This window comes from Lagopus muta, chromosome 2, assembly GCF_023343835.1.
Source record: "Lagopus muta isolate bLagMut1 chromosome 2, bLagMut1 primary, whole genome shotgun sequence".
Lineage (NCBI taxonomy): Eukaryota > Metazoa > Chordata > Aves > Galliformes > Phasianidae > Lagopus > Lagopus muta.
Genome location: NC_064434.1, coordinates 75,389,929 through 75,403,935, shown reverse-complemented (window position 1 = coordinate 75,403,935; position 14,007 = coordinate 75,389,929). Strand labels below are relative to the sequence as shown.

At 43.5% G+C, this 14,007-nt stretch overlaps 1 protein-coding gene and 1 long non-coding RNA gene across 3 annotated transcripts in view; both read left to right on the top strand.

The window, feature by feature from the left end:
• The first annotated feature begins 393 nt into the window (after positions 1–393).
• LOC125689948 (uncharacterized) lies at positions 394–10,575 on the top strand. The gene is made up of 4 exons (XR_007375459.1): positions 394–453; positions 4,206–4,278; positions 5,958–6,064; positions 7,602–10,575. It is a non-coding gene; the product is annotated as an uncharacterized LOC125689948 (long non-coding RNA).
• A 2,238-nt stretch (positions 10,576–12,813) lies between these two features.
• The window catches only part of AKT3 (AKT serine/threonine kinase 3), a 146,992-nt gene continuing 145,798 nt past the window's right edge, over positions 12,814–14,007 (top strand). Inside the window, exon 1 of one of the 2 annotated variants that reach the window (XM_048937587.1) lies at positions 12,814–12,943. The gene's annotated coding sequence lies outside the window, so the exon portion shown is untranslated. Of the gene's footprint in view, positions 12,944–13,136; positions 13,248–14,007 lie in introns of those variants that run through there. The other variant, XM_048937588.1, reaches the window with a different exon arrangement.

Below are 14,007 nucleotides of genomic sequence, written 5' to 3'. Positions count from 1 at the left end.
ATTGTCTTTTTTACAGATAATTAGATAGCTTTTTTTTTTTTTTTTTTTTTTTAAACCTAATTTTAATTCAATTTTTCTTATCTATTACCCTAATTAAAAAGAATAACACAGTATAAATTAAATTTGTACTACTCCACTTCCACACATTTCAGGGAGAACTTATTAGTAAAGTCTCCCTACCATAATCCCCAAGAGGTAATTTATTTAGAATTTCTTCTTCATTACTTGCTGTGTGGGAACTGCTGAATCATGGCCTGAACCTCTGATTGATCACCTGAGGCGAGCCATGAGTCAGCCAGAGGAGCACAGGTGAAGGCAATTCACCTGTGCTGCTGGAAGGGGTGGAGCCTGGCTGCACCTCTCCTAGACCCATTTAAGAGCTGACTGCAAGTGGGAAAGGGTCTCTTTCTGGAGATCCTTCCTCTGGAGTTTTGCAGTGAGCCCAGGATGTAGGTAAGCAGTCTACCTATTCTCTTTTTTGTGATTATAATATGAGTCTTTGCTAAACTCTCATTTATTTCATAATTATAGCATCTTTATATTCATTGACTATATACTTGCCATGTTTTTTGAATTTTATTAAGATCATATACAAACAGACAAATAATAACTCTGGAACAGACAAATAATAATTCTTGAAATAACAAGAATCAGGACTACCAAAGACAATGTGTTCTGTCAACATTAAAATGTCAGAAGATACTTTAAATTACAAAGTAATATGAAGACTATTTTACCAGAATCATAGTGTAAAAAGAAGAACATAAATTATAATCGTGAATTAATGATAGCTATCACCAAAAGGAATTGTACAGGTAGGAAAAAAAGTATAAAAATATTCCTTCAGGAGTTTTTTTTTTCTTTAATTACTGTTTTGGATCTCTGATCTAAGAGACTATATAAAGGAAGAATGAATTTAATCAACAAGAAATTCTCTAGGTACTTCATCAAGAAGAGCAGTTAACAAAGTGGAAAGACATTTCTGTAGTGGAAGATGCAAGAGTTCATTATAAGAGTAAGAACACTCAGGCCAAAGTGCAATTAAAAAAGCATTCATTATAATTGGAAACACTGAAAACAAGAATCATTAGATTTTCAAATATAGCAGGAGAAACTTATGTGATACATTCATGGAATGAGTTCTTAAATACAGAGTTAAGACTAAAATACTAAGACTGCACTGAAGACTTCTTGCAAGCACATGTAACCTAAACAAGTGACCTTGGAACTGAACTTTAAGATAAGTCCTGCTGATTTTTAGCAGTTCCAAAAAAAAAAAGTGCAATCCTTACAAATACTTGTGATATCACCTTCTGCAGTTGATGGCCTTTATGAAGGACTACTGAACTTGAAAAATGAAAAGTAGTTTTGTACATGGATAGGGGTTCAAAAATACCTACAGCTTCAAAAGAGTGATCGAAGTACAGCAAATTATCCCTCTCTGTATCTTCAGGAGCATAACAGTAAATGGACAAGAGATGGCATCCACCAAATAATTATTCCCTTTCAGCCAGGGACAACTTTTGAGTTATTATACGGTTGTTTAAAGAGAAATAAGATCATCAACTTAATTAGATACTTAATGATGAAAAGAAGATATGGAGTAAAATTTTTGCAAGACTGCCATAGAGGAGTGTTGATGTCCGATTGCAGATTCATTCATATGAGTTCCAAATGAATCTTCCGTTGCAGATAATGGACTTAAGCTAAGAGTTGGACTTGGTGTTTGACTGTTGAGAATTACCTCTCACAGATTATACTTAGGTGGTGGTGCATTTCAGTTTCCTGAGTTGCAAGGTAAATATGTAAGTCAGTGTTATTTGAGAGTATTAAGACAAAGCTCAGGTGCTTGTACCTGCATTTTTATAGGGCCAGCAGCAAGAGCTACATCTACTCTTTGTGCTTTCCTGGATGAATCTCCTAAGGTTATAATATACTTTGTTGTTTATCTTCTGGTGGAAATCTGTTTTACTTTATAAAAAGATACTGAATGTTACTTGTGAAGTTTGTGCTGATCCACTCCTAGGAAATTAAAGATGTTTTACCAGATGTTTCATGTGGTCCTGTGTGCTGAAGCTGCCGAACCTTACATAAATAGTTCATTTACTTGTTGAGAAGCCAGATACAGAAAAGACCATGGCGTTTACACCTGTAAAGAGGCACTCTGAAGAACTCTGCTGCACCACTGTTCTTTAAACTTGAAAGCATAAACATTTCATAGGTTTTAGCCTGATTCCCTAAGGTTATCAAGATATCTCATTATCATGTTCATTTTCCAGTTCTTTCTAATAGTTTTTGAATCTATTAGCCAAATCCAGTTGAATTTGGCAGCGACACGGAAGTCCCAAAAGCATTACATTTCTCTGTGAAAATCTGTAACAAGACAAAGAAATGCTTGCTTACCTTCTCCAAAAGGAAAAAAAAGGCTATGATGTTGACTTAAATAATTAGCTGTCTGAGCTGAACATATTGTCATATAAATTTTACTGTTTCCACAAATTAAAATTCAAATTTTATGAAAAATCTGCCTTTCACCTTGAACTTTTATAAGCTTACTGATATTACCAGTTTCTAATGTTTTTCCATTCAGTTGCTACAAGATCTTAATTTTCATGGAGTACGCATTTCTTAAATAATTTGGGAGCATCTCTCACACACTGGGAAATACTTAAACGAATTGGGAATACAGAGTCTTCCTTTAACCCAGGTGGACAGTAGTTTATTGACTAGATTGGTCTCTTCTCTCACAATAAACCTTTTTCTTTTGCACTGTAGGGAAAAAAAGAACATTTACTTTTGTGCAGTATAATCCCAAATCCAGATGGCAACTAGCACAGTGCTAAACCATTTTCCTTTTCGTAGCAGCATTCTCTACTATCACATTTTTCCTTAAAAAATGAAGGAAATGCTGTGGAATTGACAAGTAGAAGCAAGGGAAATAATCACCTTGTGTAACTTTAGACATCTAAATTGCATTTTTGAATTAGAAGGCAAATCTGCTAAGACCACTGACAGTTAATGGAGACAGGCAGGTTTGCATAGAATGTGATTCAGAGCAGAACCCTTTTAACAACCTTGACTTCCTGAAGGTTTCTGTTTTCTAAGCAGTATCATAACTTAGCCTTCTAACTGTGCACTTGTGAAGTTTAATTAAGAGTGAAGACCTGAAATTCATTTTCATCTTATTCCTGTGATTGACCTATTGATTACCCACGATTACCCTATATCCAGGCTCTAGAGTTATTATAGTAATTCTAAGCTACAACTCTTGTAAAGCAAACAAACCTACCAATGGTATCACTGACTAGGACGGTTGAAGGAAAAAAAAAAAAATCAGATCTTTCACTGTGCAGAGGATTAAAACTTGGCCTTTAGTACCTTTGGAAGGCTTTGTTACCTTTGTTCACAACTGGAAAGCAGGAAATAAAAAGCTGTTGACAGTGGCAGACCTTTTGCATGAAACTGGCTTGCACAAAGGAAAGACAGAAAGGAATAGCTTGAGAACAATATAAAAGATAGAAATCCTATGAAACTACATTCCAGATGAGTACTGTTAGTGCTATGTTTTGTAGATGATTTGAAGTAATCATCTTACAAGTTACTTCAGGAAGGTAAGAACAACAGTAGTGTTAATTGAATTTACTCCTTAGTTTTAAGGTGAGTGTAATATTTTAAAGCACTACAGTGCAATAAGAGCCATGAGTTATTTAAACATTTCTGTGGGGCTTTAAACATTCTGATGAATCATTTATAATTAACTATGATTAAAAAATCACTGTCAAATATACAACTGTAACAAAAATATGGTACAAAGCAACTTTCTCAACTCACAATATCTTTTGTTGTTGTTACGAAGTAAAAAGATTTACTATAATTACAATCCTGTAATACTAATCCATAAGGAAATAGCGCAGCCAGACCGCCTACTGATAGCTGGCCCTGTTGGCTAGCAAACGGAGATAAATGCTTTACGTTCATTCGAAATTTCATCTTAAGGCTGTGCCAAAAATGTTTTTCAGATCAAAAAGGGACAAAAGTGATGAGGCTTCCAGAAATACATGCTATGTAATAGAAAAATTTCAACCATATGTGCATTTTAGATTTGTGGATCAAGGTTGGCAATCAAATTTTGACTCCTTAAATATTCACGGAGTTCTAAATATAATGCTCTTCTATAATGTTGTGTTTCTTTATTTTTTTTCCAGAAACCATCTTAGCATTACTGTGTGCAGTAAAGCAAGCTATCTTGTTCAACTCAGAGAAGGCTGGATTTGATTTGTAAGTAAAATGGCATTTAGTATATTTAAACAGTTTCAAAAGGGCAACTTAACTGCCAGGTGACTGTTAAAATTCTCAAAACGTCTGTTTTTACGCCCATTTACCTGTCTGTCCTTTCTTTTCCAATAATGTTTTATTTATATTCTTCCAGCTATACTTAAAACAGAGGTGAAAGCCTCAAAGATGGTCAGTTCCTAAAATTTTCAAAAGAATTTGTCACTGAGTGAGAAGGCTCTCATTTCTATCTGGCAAATTCTTAAATATGAACTCAGTGGCTACCTATGTGTGTATCTATCTGCCCTGACCCTAGTAGTGTTTTCAGTGCCTGGTCTGGGCAGCCTGCTCTAGTATTAAATGTGGATGTTGAGGACCCTGCCTGTGGCAGGGTGTGTTGGAGACTTGTGATCCTTGAAGTCTCTTCCAACCAGGGCCATTCTGTGATTCTATGCATGGCTACCAGCTGGGCTACCATGTGCAAGGTGGACACAGTGAGGAAGTCAGAAGGGAAAGGAAAGAAAAGGAGTTTTCATAAGCTCAGGTTCTAGGATTGAGAAAGAATACTGTGATTAGCAAATCTTGACTGTCAAGCTAATCACAAGCCTCAGCAAGTTCCTAACTTCTTAATCTAGACAATGTCAGATTAGCTAGACTAGTGTACTCAACTGGAATCTAATGTAACAGAATCTAGCACGTGCTGCTTAAATCATTACAATTTAATTCTGTTTCAAGATTTATTAATCCTCACTGATAACACTGTAATTTATTTCTGAGTTTTTCTGTTTTCAGTTTTATTTACTTTTTTAAATTCAGATCCTCTTGTAGACCCATAAAAAGGACCTTTGCATTTCATGTTGAATTACAGATTACTCCATAGAATAGTCAAATTACCATAACTTCTTACACAGAAAACACGTTCTACCTACCATGGAATCACACTGCAGTCTTAATTCTTCCTTTGTGGAAGAGATCAGACTATAATCTTTCACTGTAAAGTAAAATTTCAACATCAGAGCATTTGTTTTTAAATTACTTTCAATTCTCTGAGCATTTAAAAGATGAGCACTGGTTGGACATAGAATTCTGGGACTGTTTTAATACAAGCTAACCATCTAGCTAAAATTACTGAAAATAAAGCTTTTAATTTACTAGTATTAATTCAGTTTGAACCACTTATTGTGCCACTTTCATTTCAATCAGATGTCATGTAAATACATAGGTTATTTCCTTAGTGGCCACACAGTAGATTGCCTGTTAAGGATATATTAAAACCGTTTCAAAATTCCTGAAGACTAATACTATGAAGACAACACGCTGACAGCTTACTAGGAAGTTCACCCTTGAATCATCTATAATAATAGCTTTTTCTTGGTTTACAAGATGGATAGATTATAGAACGAGAGAAGTCATGAATTCTGTACAATAGCAATGAGAAGTCTTATCAGTCGTTCTGAAAGGGGAATTGCTAAGAGTTTTTAACATAACAAACAATCAGTAATATTTCTGACAGCATGAACAGTTACAGAGATAACATACAACTCTGAATTCTAACCGGTAAATCTGAGCCGCAAAGAAAGATATCACACTGCACACACAAACACAGTCATAACAAAACACAACAAGAAAATCAACTGCAAAATTTCTCTGGAAAAGCAGGACCAATGGAAATGAGTTTCTTTTAGGCCCTCGTGAGTCAACAGGACACAAATTCTGAGTCCCCTAGCTGAAAGTGGACCACTCCTTTGCAAGCAACAAGAGACATGCCTTCAAAGTTTATGACTTAGCTTTTGTAAGTGAAAATCTTGTTTTCCTACTACTTTGCTTTCTTCCTGCTTTGCTTTCTTCCTGCTTAGTACTTTGCAAAATAATATTGCATCACCTATTTTTGTTTGATTTTCTTTTTATCTCTGTAGTATACATTCAGTAATTTCCTCTAGGTAGAGTTCTGCTGTCTTCAAATTGGAGTCCAGTTTATAAAACTGCTATAAAAATGAAACCTGAATTAAATGAATGATTTGCCTTCTGTAATAATCTAATAAACAGCAAAATATCCTACAGTTCTGTATCTTAATGTATAGAATGGGAATTCACTTTTAGTATCGTTAACCTGAAATTAATTACTACAAGAAATCATAGCTGGCTAGAATTACAGTGGCTTTAGAAACAATACAGACACCATTGACTTTTTACATTTTGTGTGTTAATGGTCTTAAAACAATTCAGGGGGAGGAGAGAACTTTGTTATAAAAGATTAGATCCTCTGCATGTTAATGTATATGTCATTATCACAGAAGTCAAGGACAGAATGTAGATTCAACGATGTCTACAAGAAGGCAGAGGATTAATTAGCTTGGAAAACAAAAGCAAATTCTTAAAAGAAGACAGTTTCAGAGGCAGAATTGTTCAGGAAATACTTAGGACTTAAGATAATTAAGGTCTTTTCTGGAAAATGCACAATTTTTTTGTTACATCCATTATGATATTAACTACCACTTTGTAACATATACCTAAAGTTTATTTTAGGAGAAGCTTTGTTTTTAACAATCATCTTAAAACCTAGTAAACTGAAGAATTAATTAGCAAGCATGGAGGATCAGCAAACTAATGCTTTAGTCTGTTAAACCATCTGCTCAGGAGCACCCTGTTCAAATCTTGGCATTATGAGAAGATGGATGAATACTTTTGTTTCTTGCACTTAGCTACAACTTGCCATTCTTAGCTAACATTCTTTTTCTTTTTTATTCATTTCATGGTAAATAAAGTTAAGAAGAGGTCAATAATTGATCAGACTTCTGCTATCATGAAGTTTTACTAAACAGATTGCTAACGATTTTGGCAGAAAATCTTACAGTAGACATTCCCTTACTTCATTTGAAACTCCTGTATACAAAAGGTATTTATAAAGAGCCAGATTCATCCCTATCTTTTTCTTAGCTCTCCATTGTACAAAGCAGATATACATACAGTTAAACGAGCCAACTACTATAAGGCAACTGAAGTGTTCGAGGCAGTCTGTCCTTCAGTTTTGAAGACTATTAATGAATGCACCATTAATATTTTAGTATATCGTTATATTTCATTATTAACAAGAACACATTTATCAGATCTGAGAAAGTCCTTGTTATTGCAACCCCAATCTGTCTTTGTCTTCTAAGCTTCTGTACTAATTCTTTAATTTCATATCATAGTTTAGTTTCTGGAAAATGCAGGTGCTCTGATGGGGAATGCAGCAAGGCAGCATCTGGCAATGAGTGTAGCCAACAGTTTGCTCAGAACAAGAGGAGTACTTTTATTGTCGACACTAACAGAATCTCCTTGTGCTTCAGCCACTCTCTTACAGACCAAAAACATGGAGGACTTCCTCATCTTCAAGCCAGGTGGTGGATGTATCAGGGAAGAAATTCAGAGAATCGCATGGAGAAGCCTGCATGGTGTCCAGGGGCAAACAAAGGTGCTCAAAGTAACACACTCAAAAGATAAGGGATGCTTTACCGCTAACAACCCAAGTAGCTGCCAGAGAAAGTTCTAAAGAGGAGAAGATTTGGACTCAGCTGGGCAGTAGGTGGCTTCCTTTCCTCCCTTAGCGGGTAGCTTTCTCCTTACTTCTTTCGAACTGTGGGCAGCCATGACCCTCCCAGGATCACATGGAGAAAACTCACAGACCTCTGAAGTGAAGAGATCTGTTTAAAATTCTGTCCCTCTCCTCACTGATCTTTATAGTCCTTGATTTTGCTCATGCACTACAGACTTGATCCTTCCAACCAGCATCAACTGGCATTTTCTCATTGACTTCAGCTAAGTGAGATCAGGACACAGACAGGGCTCTGCTTTAGAAATTGCTGTACACTGGTAATTGAAGAATTTTATTCAAAGACATTTATCTGTGCTGATGAAATTAAAATAGAATAGGAAAGAGAGGGAGGAAAAAAAGCTCGGGCAGAAAGGCTGGCATTTTATTTTTCTTCAGCTTGCTTCTGTAGTAGATTGACCTCCCTCAGATAAATCCGTACACCATGGTAACTATTTTCTCACCGAGGAAAAATTTCCAAGTTCAGCTGAAGGCCTATACATCATATTAAGCATATAGCTAAACTGTGCAAGTGCGTAGTCTTGCTGCCCTCTTCCCATCCTTCCCTCCTGCTGTTTGTCATACTTACTGTCATATCTCGTTTCAAAGTCGGGTAAGGGCATCAGGGCAGGGCATGTGCCTTCCTCTGTGTTTGCAAAGCAGCAGTGTGTGGGAGTACAGGAAAGAAAGGGAAGGGAAACACGTTTCCAGATCTTTGGAGGATAAATTATAAAGCAATAATAACACGCTGTAAAATAAATGCTATCAACTGATATTTACACAGTCCTTTATCTAAAGTCTCTCTCTAATGTGCTCAGCATAATTACAGTGCTGTTTGGCAAAACATAGGTGGACAGAATAATAATTCCTTTATTGCTGTATGGTTTTGTTGCATATTCACAGATAGCCTATACCCGGCAGGTCTAAAATAATAATAACTGGAGTTCATATCTGGATATCTTTGGTAAGCACTGGGACCCTCTGGAAAGCAGAAACTTCTGTGGGCAGACAACTTCCCAACATGGTGTGAAGCCATGGGCCAGCTCAGGTGCTTGGCAGCTGATGCTGAAGGCCAGCCTCATGGAGCTGGTGGAGCGTAAGGCAAAATGGGGATTGTGAAGGCAAAACCTAGTCTGTAGGGTTTCCTTTACAACGTTTTATATACGAGAAATAAATGAATGAGATTTAAGGTGTTGTTTGCTTGTTTGTTTTACACAAACAACACAAATATCCAGGGAGAAGGAGTAGAAACTGATGAAAGTTTACAAAAAGCAGTGGGATAGGGCCCTCTAAGGTCGCTTCAGAGACAGAAGCACCAATAAGAAGTCCACTGGGAGTCAGAGCATAAAGAGAGAGATTCAATGAGTCATAGAATGTCCTGAGTTGGAATGGACCTGTAAGGATCAGTGACTCCAACTCGTGCTTCCAGGCAATCAAGTTATTTATAAGTGAATGCGATAGAAAGGAGAAAAGGGCACTTTAGGATTCAACTGGACATGTGTAACTTGGTTTTCTCCCAGCATCCCATGGATTGCAACACCCTCTGTGCAGACTTTTCCCAGCATCTTATCTAAATGCTGCAGCTTTATAACGAACTCTCCTTGGCCGTGAGGAATCTAATTGTCATGGAGCTGGCTAGGATTTGGGTAGAAGTGGTTAGAGCCCTGAGGCAACACAGAAAACTGTCACAGCTCAAGAGAAGGTGAACGTGTTCTCCCCTCACAGTGAAGGAACTTATGCTCACTAGCACATGTATTGGCTCTTTAAGAACTACAAATACACAAAAAGCTTAAGCCATGACTTCTGCAGACGACATGTTAGAGCCACTACAATTAAATGTATAGGATATCTTTTAAGCACAACTTCATTCACAGCAGATTTCGTTGCCCTTTTGTCTGATATCAGTGTGCTTTTCAAGGCAACAGAGAGCTGCCTTGAAAGTCAGAGATGGCCATCTTATCTGCTGTTTTTTTTTTCTTCCTCCCCTTTTTTCTGAAAAATCACTGCTCTACAGGGTAAATTGTTTTTAACAAAGACTTTTACATGGATGCAAGCTTATTAGCTGACATGAGGAAAAAAGAAGGAAATGAAAGGTGATGCAGTGCACAGAGGCAGAGAAGCAGTGCTCTGCAGGCAGTCTGTTCTTCTCCCGCTTACTACTTATTTGCAGGATTTGTATGCCCATACCCTTAGATCCCATCACTCTGGTGGTGACAACACTAACAGAAGCACGTTAGGTGAAGCATGAGGAACAGCCTTTTTTTGCCTCAGGACAGAACTTCCAGAGATGGCATGCAACTTTCCCATTTGGTTTCTGTTGAAATCATGTTGACCAGCGATGAAATAGAAGTCTATAAGCCTCATTGGTGGTGCCAGTATGGATGACAAAAACAGGGTTTATCCAGTTTGACTCATGATGCTGCATTTGGAGCACATAAGTTCTGAGCTCCAGCTCTCTCCTGTCCTTACATGTACTCTGATTGCCCTTAACTTGTGAACTGCAGTGTTTTCTTTGTTAGCATGTTTGTAAGTATGTTTGTTAAATTCATGCCATACAGTAATTAATCTGAAAATGATGTAATTTGTACAGAGCTGGCAAGCTCACAGTATTCACAATACATACAGCACAGCCATGTTATGTCTGGGACAGCTACGTCCCCGTTTGGATATTAATGCAGAGTGACCACTGCCAACCTTATGGCAATTGGCTCTTTGCAAGAAGTCATTCTGATGTCCTGGAGCATGATACTAAGCAATGAAATGGCTATGTGCTTTAAGAAAAGAGAAAATACAAACTGTATTTTGCTGCACAGCAGCGTTTATTTCTATAACATATTTAACCATGTGTACAGAAATACAGGTAAGGCTAGGCTCACAATTTCCAAACAGAGCAGTGACACTGATTTCTGGGACTAATGTGGTAGGGTAAGTGTTATACTCTCTAATAAATGTACATATCACAGAATGGCCCGGGTTGGAAGGGACCTCAAGGACTATGAATCTCCAACACCCCTGCCACATGCAGGGCCACCAACCTCCCCATTTAATACTAGACCAGGCTGCCCAGGGCCCCATCCACTCTGACCTGGAACATCTCCAGGGATGGGCCATAACCTCTCTGGGCAGCCTGTTCCAGCACCTCACCACTCTCATAGTAAATAACTTCCCCGACATCCAACCTAAATCTTCCCTCCCTCAACTTGAAACCATTTCCCCTTATCATAAGCACTGAGCAGGTTTTTTTTTTTTTTTTAATTATCATTTTTTTCTTTTTTAGATGATTTGTGTGCCAGATGTTTTCTCAGGCAATGTACACCAAGTATATATACTTACATATTGAAGCAAACTTTCTATCATCATAAGACACCTATCTCCAGGGAAGCTCTTTGAAACTTCCAGGATGAGCCAGGGTTATCAGCCACACAAATGCCCTTTACCAATAGGAAATCTGTCGTTGTTTGTGGCAAGCAACAGAAGAGCAGCAACGCAGCACCAGCTTCTGTGCTGCTGGACAGCAGGTATCCCAGCTGCCCCAGGGCCCGGGTCCTCTGTGGCGCACTGAGGGCACTTCCCAGATCCACCCCTTTCATTTTGAATGTCGAGGTGTGTGTCCATACCTGACAACGCGGCTGTATGTAAATACCGATAGCTGATGCTTGCTTTAGTGGTGCTTTGAGGAAAGAGGAAGACTGAGCTGTAAAATCAGGGGAAGGAAATAATACTCGGCAATGCACTTTTAGCAGTGTACTTTTAATAACCCCCCTCCACCCCCCCAAATAGCTATATTAACCAAGTACGTAAAAATTTTTGCTTTTCTTCAGAATTGAGAGTTTAGGCTGCAGCCTGTTTTAACTGGAGGGCGAGCAAACTTCAGGGCTCTGAGGGCAGGCTGATGAACGGGATTCGCGGTGCGGGGGAGCGGCCTCACCGCCCGGGACAGCTGTGCAGCCCTGTGCCCTGAGCGCCGCTCGGGCCCTTGGGAGGCTCCCACTGCAGCCCCGCAGCGAGAAGGGAAAGAAGGTCTGATGTTTGAAATGGTCACAGAGAAAGGAAGGATGTGGGAGGGACTCTCGAGAAACAAATATGGGGTACATACATCCTAAGGAAATAGTCTGGGTTGTTTTATCTTTTATATATATACATAACCTAATATATATATATATATATATGTTTTTGTTGTTGTTGTTGTTTTTCTTTTTTTGGGGGGGAAGGGAGAGGAGGGAAAGGGGGAGAATTTATTTTTTTCAATGCTTTCGTATCGATTTTTAGGAACCCCGCACACGTAACGGGGCAGACAGCTGTACTCTACAGACCGCTCCCTCTGCACGTACAGGTTCGGACACAAGTCAGGGTCAGCTGCGAGATGCCATTGCGCAGAACATTAACGTGAGCGTATCACTTCAAGCGCAGACTGACAGAACGCGCGCTGCTGCGCACCGAGCCCAGGTGCGTGCAGGCACACGCGCTCCCACTCAGCGGTGATGCCGGGAGCAGCCGGGGCAGCCCCGCGCCCGGACGGAACTGCAGCAGCGCGGTGCCGCGCTCAGCACCCCGCAGCCGCATCCACGCCGCGCTCTCCCCACCGCTCGCCGCAGCAACGGGTATCGCGGAGCCCCGGCGCCGGGCAGCATCCCTCGGCGTCGGGCTCGCTCCGAGCCCGCGGGTCGCGTGCCGTTCCCGGAGCGCCCGCCCTGCGGCTCGTGAGGGGTCCCGCATCCCGCTACGGCAGCGCGGGGCCGGGCGTCGTCGCGAGTCCGCGTCGGAGGGCTCCGCGCTCCAGCTCGGCTCCCCTCGAGCCCCGCCGCCGGCCCGGCCCTCCGCATCCCTCCTCCTCCCTCCCTGCCGCCGGCCGCGGACCCGGCGCCTCCCCCACCCTCACCTCAGCCGCCCCCCTCTGTCTGGCTCCCCCCTCGCTGTCTGGCGGCCCCCCCCCGTCCCCGACGCGCTTCTCGCGAGAGCTGGGGATGCCGCCGCCGCCGCCGCCGCGGAGGGGGAGACACTCGGGGGGAGCCGGTGACGTCGGGAGTTTTCCTGAAAGTCAATAACGAGCCCGGCGGAGGCGGCGGGAGGAGCCGAGAGCGGGGCCCGGGCGGCTCCGGGGTGAGTGCGCCGGGGAGAGCCGCCGCCGCCGCCCTCCTGACCCCCGCCCCGATGCCGCGGCCGCGCTGCCCGCCAGGGCGCCTCCCAGCCTAGCGGCCGCCGCTCCATGTAGCCGCCGCGCCCGCGGCCGGAGCCGCCTCCTCCCGCCCCCGGGGGACACCGGGCCGCAGGGAGCGCCGCGCCCGGCGGGGGTCGGGGACGGCGACGGGGAGGAGGCAGCGGCGCCCTCCCCACCCCCCTTCCCCCGGAGCCGCCGCCGCCCTCCGGCTCCGCAGCAGCGCCCGCGGCGTCGCCGCCTCTGCAGGTACGGGCGGGAGGGGCCGGGCGGCGGCGGCGGGCGGGGAGGAGGCGGCGGGCGGGGAGGGGGCGCGGGGTGCGGCCGGGGCCGCCGGGCAGCGCGGGGGAAGAGGGGCGGCGGCGGGCGGGGGTCGCCCGTCGGGCGGCGCGGGGCGGGGTGGGGGCGGGGGGCGGTTATGTAACGGGGGGCGGAGGGGGGTGGGGGGAGTCGGGGTAGGGCACGGCGCGCGCCCGGGGGCGCCGCCTGCGCGTGGCCGCGGCCGTTCCCACGCGGCCGCCCCTCCTCGCCCGCGCCGGGAGCGCGCCCCCCGCCCCCCTCTTTTCCCCGTCGCCGCTCTCCGTCCCCGCGGGTGAGCGCGGGCCGCGTCCGCCGGGAGCCGCGAGCGGCTGCGCCGGGAGCGGCGGCGTGGGAGGGGGTACGCGCGTGGCCGCGGCGGCGGCTCCGGCTGCAAGTAAACAAACCGGCCTCCGCCTCCTGCACGGCCATCATGGAGGGAGGCTGCGGCGCGCGGGCAGCAGCTGATGCGCGGCCGGACCGCGCTAACCGGCCGCGCGCGGGGCTGAGTGCGCGGGGCGCGGAGCTGGGCCCGGGCGGGCGGCGGGCGGCTCCCGGCCCTCGTCGGGGTGGGGGGCAGCGTGGGGCGGCCCCGACAGCACCCTCGCTCTGGAATGGGTAGCGGGGTGGTGTGAGAGCCCCGAACTCTCGTTGCTGCGCAGCTGAAAGGGAGTAGTGACCGACTGCATCCCTCTTGACCTTAATTCTGGTT